Genomic DNA, 19,308 nt, shown 5'->3' on the forward strand with positions numbered 1-19,308 from the left:
GGTATTGCAGCAGTTTCAGTGTTTTCACTGAGAATAGACTACAAATTAAGTTCCCTTTAATAGAGTCTTTTAGTCAGTTACCTATTGAACTGCCTGTAGTGTAGAGCTGTGCTGTCTTTTTTTATTTATTTACCTTTTAGTTATATCAGTTAAGCTACATAAGTCCCATTCGAAAGGCAAATGAAACAGGCTAAGAAATCCCACCCGTATGGCCTTTTAGGCAAAAATAGTCTATGGCCTTTTAGGCAAAAATGCAGGTTATGTGCCAGGACTGCTGCAGCAGTTTAGGGTGCTCTTTTGTACAGTTGGTGGATCCAGACAGGTACAGAGAGATTTTTGCCCTGGGAATTGCTGCACTTGTCACTGCCTAAGTAACCTGCACAGGCAGGCAAGATGGATCAGGTCTGCACCAAGCCAGAAGTGATGGCGTGGACTCTGTCATCACCTATAGATGGTGAAGGGCTTGAGGACTGTGCTTTTACTAAAGCTGGGGTATGTGGCCTTTTGTGTTGACTGCAGGACTGGAGAAAATGAAAAATTGGCAACCTCAAGGCAAAAAGAAGCAAACTAAAAAATACCGCTGGGAGGGACAGAGGGGAAGCTAAGGACCATGGTAGCATGGGCTTGCTCACCATGCAAACTTGACTTAGGGTATCATTCTAAGCTGGAGAAGTCAGTCTCCAGTAGAGCGCCAGGAATCTCTGAGGAGAGGACATCTGGGTTGGGAGGTTTTATGCATGAGGGCTATGTTATTTTTTCTAATAACATCTGATCTCTTATGCCTTTTTTTTTTTGTAAGGAAACACAAAATGGTCTCTTCAAAGGCCGTTTTTATCCACATGTCTGCTTGCTCCTGTCTGTCCAAGACCTCACAAAGGTAGTTTGTAGGGCAGAAGATTCAGCCTTTTGGGTGAAGATGCACATACACTCAAGAGATAGGACTGCACCTGGGAAACATAGAATAGGAAACACTAGGCAGATGTGCACTGTGGTCATGCACTAGGGGCCCCAGGGTTAAAAGGCATGTGCCTTGACATGGGCTAGACCCTAGATGTCTGCAGACTCCCTAGGAAACAGGGATTAGCTAGGTGCTGAGCATTAAGGGCATTAGGACAGATGCCATCACAGCTGCATCATTCCTCAAAGCTGAGTCATTATCAGTTTAATTTATAAAAGTGGCTACTTCAAGACCATGCACAGCTTTACCCTATTTAAATAAACAAACTGGCATTTGAAAGCAATTGTAGCTGCCTGCATTCATACCCTGCTACACCATTGCATACCCAGCAGTAGATGAATGAGCACAAGTCAAGTAGTCACTTCTGAAGGATCAGCTGTCATCAGTTAGTGGTATCTAACAAGAAAGGGGAAACTGAAAAGCAAAGCTTGTCAAAGGAGAGAGGTGAATGTGGTGGTCACTTCCTCCATGGCCATCCTTTCCTGTACTTCCTCCTGGGACCATCTCCTCAGAGATGCCAAGTCAGTGTGGAAGCTCTGTGAAGGACTATAAGGTGGTCTTGATGTGCCTCCTAGCTCACAGACCTCCATACTCTCCTCAGAGCCCTGACAAGGGAGCCAGCTCTTCTGCAAAACAGCCAAACAAGTTGGTTAGTTTAGCTCGTTCTCTCTTAAAACCCTTTTAAAATATGTTAGTAGGTGATAAAACAGTAACTCACACAAATTTATTGTAACCCTTATGGTCTAAAGGCATAAGAAGGACTTAGAAGAGATAATACAGTAGGGCTGCCTTTTAGGAGACTTTCAAGTGAATAATAATTTTGATCAAACAGAGATCACATCCCACTGGGTTTTATCAGGTCTGTTTTAATCCTGAAAAATAATAAATCTGTAGAGAAGCCTGAAAGTGTAACCACTGGAGTTTGTTGTATTATCATCCAGAAGTATGTTGTTTTTAAAGGAGATGGCTTTGTTTTGTTTCAAAACTCAGAGGGTTCTTTTGAAAGTACTGTAGTGGCTTTGTTTAAGTTACAGACTTTTTTCGTGCAGTGTGTTTCATCATTTCTGCTCTTATGCATAATTTTTCAGATCTTCACTCATCAAATTACCACAGCATTAAGGGTCCTGAAGAAATTAGAGTAATCACTCATTGTAATGAAATGTTTAATATTTTATTAGACACTGCATGCACTATGCAGCATGGAGATATCATATGAAACCTACCATATCTTTATATATATCTCTCATACACCTGATTGAATCAGTTGGGACAAAGATTCACAACTTTTGTATTGTGGAGACAATGTATTGTATTGTGTCAGGGAGGTTTTGTCATCCAAATTGACAGCTGCCAAGAATAGCATCGGTTATGTCCAAGCATGAGGGGATGGGCACAACAACAAGTCATGTTGTATTGGCAATGTCCAGCTCTTCTCACCAAGATGAAGATAATAAAAAGGAACGGAGGAAAGTCCCACAAAACCACGGACCTTTGCAGTGCAGCCTGGTGCAGCCAGCAGTCCTTAGTTGAAACTCAGAACGGCTCTAAAGGGAGCTTTGTTTCCTCATACAGGGCTCGGTCAGCCAGGATAAACAATTAGAATTGTCCATGTAAGTCTCAAAGAACCGACAAGAAGTTAGAGTTTGGCACTGAATTGTATCACTGGGTCTCAGCTTTGTGGTCTCAGCTTTCAAAAGCAGAGGTGTCATTACTGAATTTATGGGGGTACTTTGGATGGCAATTTTCACTGTTGAAACATAAATTATTGAGAAGCCTGAAAGAATTAGCTCAGAAATAAACTGAATAAGTGCCTGCAACCAGCAACTCATAAAGAAAGGAGAGAGAGTGATGTTAGGTATAAATGCCTCATCTCCTGTTGTTGGTCCTGAAGGACCTGCTCAGGAGTTTCTGGGAAGTGATGCTGTTGCTCCAGAGGGAATGAGGCTCTTTCCCACACTTTCTTATGCCTCTGGATGTGTTCTTTGATTTCCAGATCTATTTTTATTCAAGAGCCACATGAAATGTATTTATTGAAATCCTGATCTCCAGAGAGAGACACAGGAAACCATGCAAACCATCCTGTCAAAAAAAAGAGAGTAATTTAATAAGTTGCAACAGAGCAGGAAGTTCAACAACAACAATAACCAAAAAAGTGAGACACAACTATAAAATTCAGAGTGAAAACAAAGGAACCATGTGAAATACCTATTCCAGCACAGAAGAAGAAATAAAAAAAGAACAATCATAAAGGAGATATATTAAAAATGACCTTAAACATAATGTTGAATCTATACTGCTGCACTAGGTTGCCTGGGACCTGTGTTTTGAGACATCTACACATTAAGCTCCAGATATTGCCTTGGAAACCTGAGCTAGTGCTGTGTACTTGGACAACCATGTCCACGTCATTGCGCTTGAGGTACAGTGTGTGCTAGTGAGAAGGTGAGCATTTTCCTTTCCATGCACAGCTGAAGTTCTCAGTCCTTCTTTGCAACGGGGGAGACAGTCATAACTTAGTTACAGTGGTCTGCTTGAGCTGCAGGTTGCCAGTATCGTTAACAAGCTGGTTTCCCATAATAGTGTATATCCTGAATATGCAGCATATATTCAGAGGATATACACAGAATAGTGTAGTCCTGAAAGTGGCATTGAATTGAGAAACAGGGAACCTGCCTGCTCTACCCAGGGATGCCCTTGGCTAGTTACAGGAATATGGACACATTATGCCATCTTCTTAACAGGATATGTGCTATTATTGTGCTCTACATGAAACACACAGAGACATACCTAAATATGTGCATATATATGTATATATATATGCACACATATATGAATGCACAAAGTGTTATATCTTTGGTCTTCTTGATGCTTAATGTGAGTTGTTTGTATTAATAGAAAACCAAATTACATTGGACTAAAGTTGATTTTAATATTTATTTTAAATTTAGCAGATTTTATTTTAAATTTTAAATATTTATTTCAAATTTAGTAGCTTTCTTGAATAATACTCAGGAGACACCACATAGCTCCAAGACATGCCCTAGATATTGCAAATCTCAGCAGCCACCAGATCATGCCCTCCTGCAGCCTTTATCCACACTCCTAATGCCAGCTGGAAGTGATGCCATGCCATGCTCCAGCAAGGTGGCACTGAGGCCCATCTGCTTCTCCATGCTGGGGGCAGCAGGGAACAAAACTCAGTGACCTCCATTGCTCACTACTCCACAGGTTTTTCACCTAGAGTGAGCAGGTGAAAAAGTCCCAGGTAAAAGATCCCATTTCCAATGTCAGTTCCATAATAGGGGGAAAACTAATCAGTCATTTCACAGCTGGGGTGCACACATGCCATTGTGACTGACAGCAAATCCACTGTAGGCAGAGACGGGGGCCAGTGTTGAGAAAGTTGATGGCTCAGTGGGTAGTGACAAAATGCTAATTTTAACAGTTCATCCTTTTTTGATGCATTTGAAAAGCACACTGTGGGCAGAATCTCACTGGTGGGAGAGAGTTTTAATAAAGCCTGCAGCTTTGCAGCTCTCCCTCTCTGTGTTGCTGAGCAGGCTGGCGTACGTTTATTTCTGTGGGACAAGCACTTAAACCCAGGATATTGTATTGGAAACCTGAGCTGCCTTATACAGCAACTCTGTATAATGCTTTCCAGAAGAATGAAAAGGCAGCAACGGTGAGGCTGTACAAATAATATGATGAACACATGTGTATCTTTTTTCCTCTATGTTTATATCACAACATACACAAAGACATATAATCATGCTAAAGCACATTTTTAAGATTGTTATATCAATCAATCAAAATCTAGGAAATTCCAGAATGAAGGTTGCATATATGATCTTACATCTGTTGCTTTCGTGTCTTATGCAGCATGTACAGTATTAGGAAGCTCACATATTAATTTTCCCATATACCTATGCCTTATTAAGTGCATGGGGCAGATGAATCCCCTTACTGAGCAATTATTCACTGTTTTATCCCATCCTTGCTATTTAATATTAGGTTTCATACCTTATTTATTCCTCATCCCTATAAATCCTGCTGTGAGGATGAAGTTATTAACTACTTTATAGGCTTTTCTGTTGTACTTACCATTATGAAGCCTCAATGCTTCACAAACAATAATGGATATATCCTCCAACTAACTCTCTAGGATGATGGCATGAGTTACCACCGTTTTAAAGCTGCAAGTTGAAGCACAGAATGATTAGGATCAGGAGTATTCCTTAAGTTTAGACACTTATTTTTGAATATATGAGGTACCAGACTATTTAAGCCAGACTTTGCATGTTGTTATTGGAAGAACACTTGTTTCACTCTTGAAGTTGCTCTGTCTTGCACACTGTTGTTTCAAAAACCAGATGCTGTGGAAAAAAACAGATTGTGACCATGTACCCAAAGTTTGTACTACACTGTAGTTGTTGCCCAGATGACAACAGAGAATTCCTTACACTCCACTGCTTTTGGGTTAGGTTTGGTTTTGGTCCCCTTATTTGAAAGATGTAGAGGATGGACAGTGAGTACTTAGGTGATAGCTGTAGTGGATGGCCAGCTTAGGGTTTAGACCCAGAACCACTCATCCCATCTCTAGTTCAGTGACTTCAATCGGGGCTTTTTCCTTGTTTGAAACACCAGTCTCTCCCTTTGAGCTCCTCATGCCAGCTCTGTTTTTGCCCAGTCTACTCTTACTGCAGCCTATAAACATAGCTAAGAAAAAATACTTAAATAAGAAAACCACTGTTACAAGGCAGCATTGGCATGAGAACAAATGGTTACAAACTTCCCACAAAGACATTTAGTCTGTAATTTAAAGGAAGATGCTTAAACATCAGAGAAATATGCAGTGGCCTTCTCCCCAGAGAATGGGTCAAGGTAGGTATTTTTAAAATGCAGATGCGTGAGATCCCAGATGAGCAAGTATATATGTGGTGTTTGCGAGGGCTGGGTCCCTTTCACTCCTGTGAGCACTCATCCCTTGTGTGATCCAAAGCAAGTTCCATTGTCTCATCAGGTCCCTTCTGTCTCAAGCAGGGTGAGGGCTGGTTAGTGTTGAGGTGCATGTAGCACAGCTGGGTGGCAATCAGCTTTCTTGGCTTGTATCTAGTATTCAGGGCTCTGAGCTCCTGGTGAGGAAGGCGAAAGGGGGATAACTGTTCCCCCCCCCCCCCCCCCTCCCCACTTGATCATTCAGCCACGGAAGATGGATGGACAGGGGCCCAAAGAGCTCTGCAGGTGTGAACACACCATGATGTGTATAGGGCCGGTGTTGCTTAAAGGATTTCAGTTGATAAAATCAAGGTCTACACCCCGTAGAGGTGATTTTTAAACTCACAAGGTGGACAGATTTGGGAACAATTTCACAACATGGGAGAAAACAGATATGTAGGGTGAAAGCAGTCTTATTCAACTTGTCAAATCTCTCCAAAGGTGACAGGATGCTTCAAGATGCTCAGAGCAAACCTCTTAAGAGTATTTTTTTGACAAATGCAAAGGAACCTGTCTTCCCAGTTGTTTTTCATTTTAAGTGCCTGAACTACAGCTATCTGCAATTTCTACAGCTGCAGAAACAAATACTGAAGAAACCTGATGCAAACGTCTGGCACGCATAAATAGAAGTTCATGCAGTCAACATATTGTGTATAAGGAAAACAAGCTCTTAAAATGGGAAGTGTCTGGTAACCTTAAGAATGGGTGGAGCTACCAGCCCTACCTGTAATACTTAATTCCACTGTTCCAAAGTGTGTTGCAAGCTCTCTCATGTCCTTGCTGCATGTTCTGTCATGTTGTTACACACAGGAAGATCCCTCATTCTCCATACAATCAAGACACCTGTATTTCATTTTTGGGGCTTACTCTGGCTACTGGGGTTCACCAGTAGCTATGCACTAGATCATACCTGCACAGAAGGAAATGAGGGTGTGTGTATATGTGTGGGTGCAGGTACATGTGAGTGTATGTGTGCATACACAAGTATGCAAGGATGCTGAAGATGCTTTCCACATGACTGATTTCACTTTGGAGCTATGACTGTGTCATAGCATTTGACAACAGTTCTCAGAGCACAGAGTTTCGCCTTGCTGTCCCACTTTCCAGTGAGAACATGCCTCTTGTTGATTGGGGCAGCTCCTCCACAGTGCCCCCCACACTGATGGGGGCATTGCCTTGGGATCCAGATATTTCCCCTAGGCAAGGAGATATGATAGGGCCAAAGCAGCAGTGCACTGCACGTGGCAGAGCCTGTCTCCATGCTGGCTACTGTTCACACAGTGTGAGGAGGATTGCTAAGGGAGAGGGGCAGCTGTGTCACATTTTGGCCTTGCAATCAGAGATGCAGAGATGGGGAAATCTCTCTTATGGGATGCCGCAAAGCAGCATCAAAGTGGTGCAGAATCAGTGCCAGGCTGAAGATGTGGGCTGTGTACATCAGTAGGTGCTTGTTTGTTCAGTTGCTGGATGAAGGAGGAGCTCCAGTGCCTGTCTGCATCACCCCAGGTCTTGTTCGTGTCTGGGGGCAGCAGCAGCCACTCTGTATGGGTCTCGGACAGGAGCTGTGGGGTCCAACAGCCACAGCCTGGGGGATGGGGGCAGAGGAGCAGCTGGACAGGCACAGCATCACCATGTGAGTGAGTTGCTGCAGTACCCCAGGCTCTGAGGCACACTGTGGAAACTGTGTGTGTGATCCCACCTTTAAATGACAAACTTGCTGGAAGGCAAATGACACAGACACTCACACAGGAAGGGACAAGTTTAATACTTTCTTCACAGATGTATGAACCCTCATTTACCATGTCTCAGGAGACTGTCCCAGCTGGTGTCCCCAGTCTAGGCCATAGGAAAACTGGTGGCACTCCCCTCTCCCTTGCAGCCAAGAAACCAAGATTCACACAGTGAGCAAGAGAAGTGCCCTGTGGAGAAGACTCAGGGAAGGGAAAATACCAGCCTGTGGGACCAACACCTGCTTCTATATTTTGTTGATGACTGTTCTATGTAAAACACAGGAATAGTACAAATTTTGCTTGATTTGTGCTTAACCAAACAGCACCCCTAAATGCTTTTACTGAATCTGGCTCTGAATCATATTGCAGATTTTGACCAGGTAGTGACCTGAGAAGGAGTCTTTTGACAATAACCTCTAAATGCCTTTTTTAAGGTAAAAATCAATTTTTTTTTCTACAAGCAGAGTAAATTACTGGGCTTTGTTCCTGGCACAGTGAATACAAAAATAGCCTGGCCATAGTCTCAATCTATAAACCTGTAGCAGATGAGAAATAAAATTGCTTAAAAGTAGATTCTTTATAAAGCATCTATTTGGGATGGGCTGAAATGAGAAAGAATTGCTTTATCTAATCTTGCCAGGGAAAGCATTTCAGGACAGAGGAGCATGAAAGTGAACACTTGACCTTCCTTGGAGGCCAGGTTCCATATGAGGTCAGGCAGAAAGACAGCACCTGAAGATGGCTGAAGATAAATCCAGGGTAGAACATGGAGGCTGACTGAAAGTTCAGGCTCTGTGGTTTATTCTTGAGCCTTATCACTGCTGAAAGAAAATTGAAGTGATTGCATAGTACTTTGAACTTAACGGAAATAAGAAAGATAGCGAATGGTTGATTACATCTCTTACTGAAGTCATTCAAGTACAGGCCATTGCCCATTAAACTGTTGCCAAGGCAGCATTAGCTGGCAGCTAGATAGCTCGGGATGCTCTCTCTAGCCTTCTCTGGTAGAGATTAACCATATCATCTCACTTGACTTTGTACTCAGAGCAGGTCAAAGCAAAAAGTTCTGCAGTAGGTTTCAGTGCTTCTCCATTAGCTTCAGCCTGGGTTCCAAGGAGGCTGCAATAGAAACAGTGGAATGCGTGAGCTCCCCTGCAAATGAACACTCGGTGGATATAGAACTGGCTGGATGGCCACATGCAGAGTTGTGGTCAATGGCTCAGTGTCCAGCTGGAGACCAGTAACGAGTGGTGTCCCTTAGGGATCGGTGTTGGGACCGGTCTTGTTCAACATCTTTGTCGCTGACATGGACAGTGGGATTGAGTGCGCCCTCAGCAAGTTTGCCAGTGACATCAAGCTGTGTGGTTTTGCTGATACGCTGGAGGGAAGGAATGCCATCCAGAGGGACCTTGACACGCTTGTGAGGTGGGCTGATGCCAACCTCATGAAGTTTAACCATGCCAAGTGCAAGGTCCTACAACTGGGTCGGAGCAATCCCAGGCACAGCTACAGGTTGGGCAGAGAAGAGATTCAGAGCAACCCTGCGGAGAAGAACTTAGGGGTGTTGGTTGATGAGAAAATGAACATGAGCCGGCTGCAGTGTGCACTTGCAGCCCAGAAAGCCAACCGTATCCTGGGCTGCATCAAAAAGGAGCGTGACCAGCAGGTCGAAGGAGGTGATCCTGCCCCTCTACTCTGCTCTTGTGAAACCTCACTTGGAGTATCATGTACAGGTCTATGTCCTCAACATAAAAAGGACATGGAACTGTTGGAACAAGTCCAGAGGAGGGCCACGAGGATGATCAGGGGCTGGAGCACCTCCTGTATGAAGATAGGCTGAGAAAGTTGGGGCTGTTCAGCCTGGAGAAGAGAAGACTGCGTGGAGACCTCATAGCAGCCTTCCAGTATCTGAAGGGGGCCTATAGGGATGCTGGAGAGGGACTCTTCATTAGAGACTGTAGTGATAGGACAAGGGTTAACAGGTTAAAACTTAATTAGGGGAAAGTTAGGTTGCATATAAGGAAGAAGTTCTTTACTGTGAGTGTGGTGAGGCACTGGAATGGGTTGCCCAGGGAAGCTGTGAATGCTCCATCCCTGGTGGTGTTCAAGTCCAGGTTGGGCAGAGCCTTGGGTGACATGGTTTAGTGTGAGGTGTCCCTGCCCATGGTAGGGGGGTTGGAACTAGATGATTTTAAGGTCCTTTCCAACCCTAACTAGTCTATGATTCTATGAGGCAACCTGGTTCACAGGAACATAAAAGCAACCCTCACAGTTTTCTGTAAAACAATTTGCAAGCTGAAACTCCAGAAAATTTTATAAAAGTAAAATTACAAAGAATTACTGGGATTTTTTAGGAGACTCTCACAGTGCTGAGGTCTGATTCATGACTATGAATGCTCCTTGCTTGGCAGGATGTGGCATGTAAGGAAGCAGCCAGGGACTGTGTGCTGGGTGAACTGGTTGAACTGATGCAGGAAAGTGTTTGCCTGGATCCTGATGTGAGGACTCAGCTGGGAGCAAAAGTGGTGAATTTTAACCAAAACTAAGAATAAAATAAGTTGCCATACAAGTTGTGTAGCCATCACTAATTCAGAAAGATGGGCTACAGACTTGCATATGCTGGAACTTGCGAAGTCATAACAGAACTGTAGTAGACTGGAGAGACAGCTGAAAGAGGACTGGGATTATAGTGACATTTTGACTGTGATAAAAATCACTGCACCTTCCTTCCCAGGTTCAGCCTATAGGGTCAGTTCAATGCCTAATACTGGTACCTATTGTCAGTGTTAATTAGGTCACTGCAGAAAATTCAGCAGCTGGCCATAAGGTGTCCTCCATGGCTCTGCAGAAAATGCTGTCCTGCTGGGAGAAAAAAAAAAATGAAGCTTTTGCTGGGCATCACTTCACAAATGTTCAAAAGTGTTCAGGGTCCAAATGATGGAGAGCAGAATAACTTTGTGCTGAAGCAGGCAGAACGCTATTGCTAAAGCTGATGCCTAGGCATGTATCAGAGCTTATCATGAGCAACAGTGAATATTTGAGCCTGTCAATCAGAGAGAAAAGTGAGAATGCACCCACTTTCACATGAAGAAATCAGAAGTAGTTTTGATTTACTAACACTGGATTGTACTGTTTGTAAAAGACTTGACATGGAGCTGGTCTACCAGTCAGCAAGGTCCCCTTGCCTCCTGTTTCAAAAGAAGGGCACAAAAGACACTTCCACTGCATTTCTTTTCCAGACTTCATGGAAAAGATGCTGCAAATTTAGATCCACATTCAAATGCCCTAATTCAGTAATGCAGTCAACGTGGCTCTCAGAGCCTGACATCCCTGATGTGTAGAAAACCTCACATTTCATCCCAGATGAAAGGTAAAAGTCACATCACTAATACTGTGGCTTCTTTCTCATGATGACCTTCTTGGTTTTACAGTCACATTTGCACTTCCAGAAAATGTTCATGGATCTTGACTCCTAGAAGCCAGTACCTACTACCCCTTCTGAAAAAAGTCAGGTGCTTGTGCAACTGCTGTAGCCCTGGGCTTTGTGCAGTTAAGCAATGTGTTGTAAGTGCTGGAGGTCATTCAAGGCGCTGTTCATGTAACAAGAGCTTCACCTTGGCACAAGAGGCCAGGGGATGCACAAGAGCTCTGTTGCTTAAAACAACCTCAGAAGTATTTGAGGATGAAAGGTTGAAGAAGAGATGAAAGACGTTTCTTCCTTCTGTGATGGCACCTTTGCAATGCCAGGTACATCTGTGCCACACAGAAAGGACAGTGGTTAATCTCTTCTCATCCTGGGCATTGGTCACACTCGTGACAGTGTGGAACCTCTGAAGCTGGTACCAGAATTTCCACCTTAAGTGCTGCTGAGCCTTTGGTATTGCTTTTCAATGTCAGGAATTTTGAGATGGGCATTTTTCAGTTAAACTCTGTACTCAGCAGCTCTCTACTGCCTTGGAAAATGCTCTTCAGGGCAGCCATGCTTTCCACCCTCCCCCATCACACCCCACCTCAGTGGCAGCCTCCAGAGACTGCCTGTAGGTATCTCCTACCAGAGGTGTGTGTAGGCAGTGGACTCGCTTGCTGGGGATGTTTGAGCGTCCAACGTGCCCAGGAAGTTGGTTTTAGCTTCCACCAGGACTGCTGCATCTGTGTTGTGTCTGGGGCAGCCAGGACTGCCCTCTAGATGCAGAATAGACATCACCCCCCATATTGCTCCCTCTTAGCATTTTCTTTGTTAATGTACTTCAACTCCTTTTAAACCACCGATGTGTCCAACAAGCTCAGCATTATTTGGCAGCAAGGAGTTAGCTTGGCTTACCTGCTTCTTTCTTTATATTTGACTTATTCCCAGGCCTGCAGGACTCTTCTTTGTTATCTACACATGCAGAGCCCTGTTACACAAATGCAAACAGAAAAATGAGTAGGTGTGCGGTAAATGAACTCCTGCATCAAACTGGCATTCTTAATTGTCAAGTCATTTCCCAATGGGAGGGTAATGAAAAGAGAAGCATTAAAGTTAATGAAAAAAATCAGGTTGAGAAATCAAGCCCTGAAACAGGAAAGATATTCCTGTAGTGAATGTTGCCAACTGCAGAACAATTATAATCTCTGTGGTCTTGCTACATGTTGATGATAAACGCTTCTCACAGAAAACAGAAACATAAGTGGGATAGAATTATTTCTGCAGTGGGATCTCTGATCTGGGAGATTTCCTGGGATGTGAATGCTCTATTTTTTGTTCTTAATGATAGTTGTTTACTTTTCTTTTTCTGTTTTAAAGGAAGAAAGAAAGGAACATCTGAATTACTTGGCACTCATAATACATATGTTACATTGGCTTCATCTGATCACAAAGGTTACAAGCTCCACCAACTACGCCAGGAGACCTTGTAAATTTTCTAAGTTAAATGAAGAGATTAGGTCTGCTGAGCATGCAGAAATCCATCATCTTTGCCGATAGAGCTATTAAACTCTTTGATCCACAGCTGTTTGGCCTGAAGTCTCTCCCAGGCAAGATGATCTTCATTCTCCATCCTGCCTTTTGCCAGGTAATTCTCAAAAGCATCTGAACCCCAGAGGAGCCCAAGTCCCTGTGGCCTGGATCTTTGTGTGTTAAGATCCACATGGTGGGATTTGTCTTAGCTCTCATACATAGAATACGACATCTAAACTGGGTGTCTGGCTCTCCCTGTAACCAGCAGATATACCTGTGAAGATGGCTGGCTGCTCTGCCCCAGTGTGGGATGAGTGCGGCAGATAGGAGTGCTGAACCACTCATCTCGTTTTACTGATCATGGGAGCACCTGGAGAGCCAACTTCCACTAAATGCTGCCTGCTGACCAGGCGAGGTGAATTCCATACAAAATTGATGGGCAGATAAGCTGGCCATATGGACACCCATAACAACATGCATGTGCATGTGGGATTCACTAGACGTGTTTCTTTAAATGTAAGTCCTCTGAAGGATGTGGTCCAGGCCTCGTTTCATCATGTGATACTATGCACAGGGACACATCCATTTCTTTTCCAGGTCTTCTAAGGAATTGTCACTTATTTATAACAAAGATCACAAAACAGGTTGCATTCCTGTCTCCAGGAAAAAGCAAACTCTTTACAATTTATTCCGGCTTCCTAAGGTAACAAGGCTCTGTTTGCTCTGCCTGCCTATCTTCTTCTCAGTCAAGCCCTCTTAATAAATGTCATTCCCTCTTGCTTGTTCCTTCCATACCTTCACAAATATTCAGGTTTCAGATAGCCGGTGGCATGGCTTTAACACAAAATGTGGACTATCTCCACATGCCAGATTCATCCACAGCTTATAGGTTAGGATCCCTCTCTTACAGAATGTAGGAAAATACGGGTTTGAGCTTTCCAGGCTGAGAAGGGTATGCAGCCAACCTTGCCCATTGCCTGGACTAGTACTTTAGACACTGGGCTATTATGTCAAAAACTCCCTAAAAGTCTCCCTATTTCAGTTTCTTAGATTAAGAAAGCTCATCCTTAGATCTAGCCACTAATGTAGAATTCGTGTCCCTTACTTTAGTCCGCTGTAAGACAGCTTTCTGATTTCTTGTACTCAGAGGTTTTAGGTACCTAAATCCAAGTATGATTAGAGATTTCAAAGCAGTCTCTCTGACTACTGCATCCTTTTATCTTGTGGAGGTGTCTTCGTCTCTTCCCAGGTCTGATAGGTGAGGAAGTCCCAACTTGATAGAAAACAGAAGATGTGTTACCAGAGATGAAGATAGGCACCATCAGGTATACACCTTCCCTCAGACTGCTAATACTGTTTGCAAGGAAACCTGTTTTTTGCATCCAGAATGCACACTGTATTATACTGTCTACTCAACCAAGACATTGATATTTTAAGCACACTGGAGCCTTGAGTTGCTAAGTGAGTCAAAGTCTTTTGATGCAGAATAAGGTTTTAATCTTATCTCCTCCGTAAGAGTTTCTTGCCTGCAGAATCCCCTGAGTAAATCCCCAAGCTACTGCAGAAATCCTCCTGTTTGATACTAAAGACATGATCTTGAAATGGGTGTTAAATTTCACAGTCGAGTTTCAGGTTATCTGTTTCTACCTGTACCACCTTCAGATGACTTCCGTGCCAAGTTGTCTCCTACAAGTGGCTAATGAGCAAATTTCGTTAACATGTATCTACTTTTTCAACTGTAGTCCTTCATGTAAACAGCTGAAAAGATCCCCTGGAAAAAGCTACAATTTTCCCTTCAGCACAGCTGACTCCCATCTCCCTTTAAAGCCATTTCTTACCCTTGCTACAGTTTGTGCGTTTTTTGTTGTCTTCCCCTCCATTTTAAGTAATGATTTCCCATATCGTGAGTGCTTCTCTGATGTTCAGACAACTTGACTTGGCTGCAATTACCTTCCTTAAAGCAATCAATGAGCTCTCTTGTACAGGAAGGTGTTAGGCTGGCTTGGTACCCTCCAGCTGGCAGGCCCAGGCTGTTCTTTCCTTGATTTTTCATTAATCATCATGTCAATAACTATTCCTTTCCTTTAAAATTCACCCCGTAACCTTGCATACAATTGCAATCAAGCTAACGTGCCTTTAGATGCTAATTCACTTTCTTAATTATGGTTACTATATTTACTGCTCTCAAGTCACATGTATCCCTCTCCTTCATAGCTTGACAAAATTACTTGGAGCGGCTGCCAGCTCTCCGGGTGTCCTGTGGTGAGGGATCTGCTCCCCATTGGCTGAGTGCATCCAGCTCTCAGTTTTGATTCTCCCTTGAGGAGGTATTTTCAATTTCCTGACGTTCATCCCATGTCTGTCTTCCTTTTCTCCAGAATTCAATGTTCTTACAGAACCCCAAAGCTGAGTTTCATTTAGGTTGTTCACACACCGATGCCAGCTCTAATCCCCTCAGTATAAAAACATTACTTATTTTCTTCTCCAAAATCTTTGTGTTTTAATAGCTAAATAACCTTTTATGATTTCCTTTTATTATTACTATTTAATTTCCTCTGCAAACTTTTAACTTGGTTTTACTTTTGGCAATGTTTACCCCAGTCCTGTGCTTCCTGGCCTCCAAAATGAAGTTTTCATTGCTGATTAGCTCTTTTCTCCTTTCCAAATGGATGCTGTGCTGGACTTTCTAAGGTAGTACTCTATCCATTTTGGTCTATAGGCTCTTTCCTCCTTTCCTTATGAAGTGAATTCCAGATAGCTCCTTACAGCTTTTATTGAAAATAAATTATAGGTCTCCTTCAGCTGAAGTATCTTATGACTCTTTGGCCTGACTGCCCTCAGTAATCAGTCCTTCTTCTGAAATCTGTGCTTTTAAAACTGAAAATCTGACTTGTTTTCATATATGCCCTCATTTCATCCAAAATGAATCAACTTAGTTTGGCTAATGGCTCAGTTTAGTTCTGAAATTAATGTTAGTCTTTCCATTGGCTGCAGAAACTTGGATCTGCCCTGTTTAAATGTTCTCCAGGGCTGAGGGTGTAAACACAGTATTATGGGCCATGGTTTCAGCTGGTTTAAATTGCTAAAGCTCTGCTGGACTCTGGCCATGCAAGTGGAGTCTCCCTTGTCAAGAAGCTGAAGTTTTCATCAAAGTATTTTGGAAGCAAATACAGTCTCTTAAATTACTAAGAAAAGAGATTTTTTTTGCCATCTTTCCACAGAAGAAACTGCAAGAAAATGTATGTTCTCACACTCCTTAGAGTAGTCTTGAAATTAATTTACTATACCTGTCATAATATATTATCAGTATGCATTACCTCATTTGAGAGCCTCTTCTTGTTGTATATAGCAAGTGGCAGGAAAAATTTAATGTGATACAAATAACCTTTGGGTTGATTTAACTCTGCATGCCGAGACTGTCCCAGTACTCCTACTTGTGTTGATTGCACGTTAGCATTCAGACAGCAGCAACAGTAATGACAGAGGGAGACACCAGAGCCAATCTTTAAAATCTCCAGTGAGTTAAGCAAAGCAGGCTACAAAGGGGCCAGAGGCTAATTATCATATCAACGTTTGACTTGGTGGTAGCACACTGAATTGGACGGCAAGATTACAGTCTGAGAGTATTAGATCCTCATTGCTTCTTCCCCTCCATTACAGTCTATCATATCCCTACCACCAGGCACGCTTAAAGACACATCAGAGGAAAGAAGAGGAGGACATATAAGTCAAAAGAACCACAGCACAAGTAAAATGTGCCAGTTGCATCTGGGGGTATTTTGTACCTTAGGGCTGAGTGATATATTTCCATAGGGTAAGGTTATTCAATGCAAAATAATAATAACAAAGCCTGTAATGGCGTTCTGTGTGTCGTCCACCCCCCACCCCCCATTATTATTGTGTGATAATGTGCTGTTACTCATTCAATAATAATACAGCTTTAGCTGGTCCTGAATAGCTGCTCACACTTGACATGCTTTGAAGTATTTGCGTGGGTAGCTCCTCTGCACCAAGATTTAAACAAAGGGAGGCATGAATTCCAGCATTAAGTTTGTCCCTTACTTCCTGCATCTCACAACCTATACCTGCTCTTAAATACATACCAACCTTATCGTGGTCTGCTCAGTTCATTGTAATAGGTAGGGTAAGAGAGCAAACACAGGTTTCAGTGATTACCTATCCGGTACAGGAACACAAGTCGGCAAACATTAGCTTAAGAACAAGCCACTTCATTTTTGACAAGCATTATAGACTACTGGGGAAAATAAACCAGCCCTTTTTCTATTTTTAACTCTCTGATTGACACAGTGCCCACTTCAGACTGACTGCAAGCCTAACTGCTGGGCACTGAGTGATGGAGAGGGGGAGTGCTCACACCTCTGACTGCTGCAGGGCAGGAGGAGGGAGCTGGAGGCAGCAGTGTGGGCAGGAAAACAGAGGCAAAGATGAGTTCCTTGAAGGCAGGGACAGCCCTTTCAGTGGTGGATGCCTGCTCACGCCCTCTGCATGCTTCACGATAATATTGCTGTAGACATGGATGAACTGAGGCTGAACTAAAGAGAAATGCTAGAGTCCAAAAATGTGCCCAGTTGGCTTTTTTTCTTCCCTTCAATCATTCCTCTTTTAATGTATTGAATTCAGTTCAATACTAGACTAGAATAACTCAAACTACTCAGACCAAAACCAAGCTGCACTGTCAGTGGTTGAGTGGTTCATCCCCACTTAGGGTATGCTGTCCCCCTGAGGCACAGGTCATGCATTGTTTTCTAAACATTGAAAACCCTCAAAAAAATATGAGTTTCATCCAAACTCAAACACTTCTTGACCCTCTATAGTTTATAGTGCATTCATTTCTGACATGGACTGTAGATTATTATTAGCGTTAAAGAGCAAACAAACAAAAGCCCTCACCCACTTTTTCTGTCTTAGGGCAAAACTTTCTTTCCTCTTTGGAAGAAAAACGAAAGTTTTTCCAAAAAAAAAACGAAAGTTTTTCCAAATGCACACAAAAAAGTCGCTGTAGTTATTTGTTGTTTTCAGTTGTTGGTGGTTTTTGGGCGGTTTCACTTTTTTTCTCTTTTTGGTGAAGGTATATGTAGCAAATTTTAGCCTGCTGACATGGTCTTATTTTCTCAGACTTTCTCTGCAGACTATGTAGAGGTAACCCATAGATTGCCTTGGGTTTCTGGGGTCATCACTGCAAAAAAAACCCTACTGCACTATGCAGAAGCAGAAAGTTCAGGTGCACTATGGTTCTGGATGCTAGTTTTGCAGCAATGATAGAAAGCTGAATTGTAACCTCTTTGGGTGGGGGATACCTTATTTAAAAGCTGATAAGGCTATTGTATTTGGAAGCTAAGGTTTTCCTTTCCTTACCAGGAGACACTTTGGGAAAATGGAGGAAGTGATATCACTAGGGTTTAATGAACCTAGATAATTAAGGATAGTGAGGAAGTCTCACAGAATCTGTTGCTTAACATGCTGGGTTTATGAGCTTGGTTGCATGGGATATTTAGGAGACTGCTAGTGCATTAAAGGTGAAAGTGGGAACTGAAAAGCCTAGTAGCTATTTCTATGCATGCGTTGATATTACTTCTTTTCCCTATTATACTGTGTTATTTGCATATAGTTTAATGCGGGTTATATTTATGCATATTCTGTAGTAAGCACAGAGTTTAATCTAATGATCTGCTGTCGTTTAGCTTAATCCAGTTTGGAAAGGCCAGCAGAAGACACTGGAGCTAGTATGTTGCTGGCTGTCCCTCATCAACTGTCATGCATTTTCCCCACTGCTTTTCAGACAGAACAAATACATCAATTCCTCATTTTCCCGCACTGATGCCAGCTGTGGTGTTGAACACGCAGCTCTCAAGAGCAAGTGCATCTCTCAGGCTGAAGACTTACCAAAAGATGGTTCCTGGACAGTGCTCTCCTCAGAGCTCTGGGGAAAGGTTTCCCTCCATCCAGCCTGGGGAGGCAGTGAGCCCGCAGGGCTTGCCAGCACTCTCAGCAGAGGCTGGGTGGAAGATGCAGCGAGTCTTGGCTAGCTCGCTCCTGACGTCTCCTGCCTGTGAGCAACTTCCCAACTGCCCTTTTCCCTCAAACGATTGGTTACTGTTTGCAGAGATGTGAAAATGTTGGTGTGCTGCTCACGGGGTCAGTACACAGCCTTCCTTGTCTGACAGTTCACACTCGGCAGTAGCTCCTGGAGGGGGAACAAGTCACTGCAGTCTAAGGCAGGGCGTGAGCTTGCGGTGCATCAGCTGCGCTGGGGAAACCGCGTGTCTTGCATGGTGGCTCTTGGCAGAAAAAGGAAGGTAGTTTCTCGCCCTGGGGTACAGGGCTCTTCTCTTTCTTTGTATTCTGTGAGGTGGGGCCTGGAAAGCTGCCTGTGAGCTCATCTGGCCATGATGGCAATTTGAAGCCTTACAATGGACGTCTGATTTCCTTTATTGTCCTTTTCCTACAGCTTGCTGTGTTGCTGTCATGCTGCTTTTTACACAAATGGTATCAGTGTGAATTTAATTGTGGAATCTTCCAGCTATCAGGCTTGATCTTATTGTTGTCTTAAATTGATATTCTAGCGCCTTATTTTAACCAGCATCTATTGCTAGAGGGGTTTTTTAAGAACAAACAAGTATTAGATACAGTCATTCACTTGCTTGTAAAATAATTTATCTGATAAATAT

The 19,308-nt window shown here is 43.1% G+C and overlaps 1 long non-coding RNA gene across 1 annotated transcript; it reads right to left on the reverse strand.

The window, feature by feature from the left end:
* Nucleotides 1–1,379: 1,379 nt before the first annotated feature.
* LOC130597534 (uncharacterized) lies at nt 1,380–18,695 on the reverse strand. Its single transcript, XR_008971792.1, has 3 exons — nt 18,524–18,695; nt 12,005–12,077; nt 1,380–1,584 (listed from the first exon to the last, which is right to left on the reverse strand). It is a non-coding gene; the product is annotated as an uncharacterized LOC130597534 (long non-coding RNA).
* Between the last annotated feature and the right edge of the window lie 613 nt (nt 18,696–19,308).

The sequence above is a fragment of the Pezoporus wallicus genome, unplaced genomic scaffold (genome assembly GCF_028554395.1).
Source record: "Pezoporus wallicus isolate ANWC-B61680 ecotype Strahan unplaced genomic scaffold, APGP_CSIRO_Pwel_v1 contig_7506, whole genome shotgun sequence".
NCBI lineage: Eukaryota > Metazoa > Chordata > Aves > Psittaciformes > Psittacidae > Pezoporus > Pezoporus wallicus.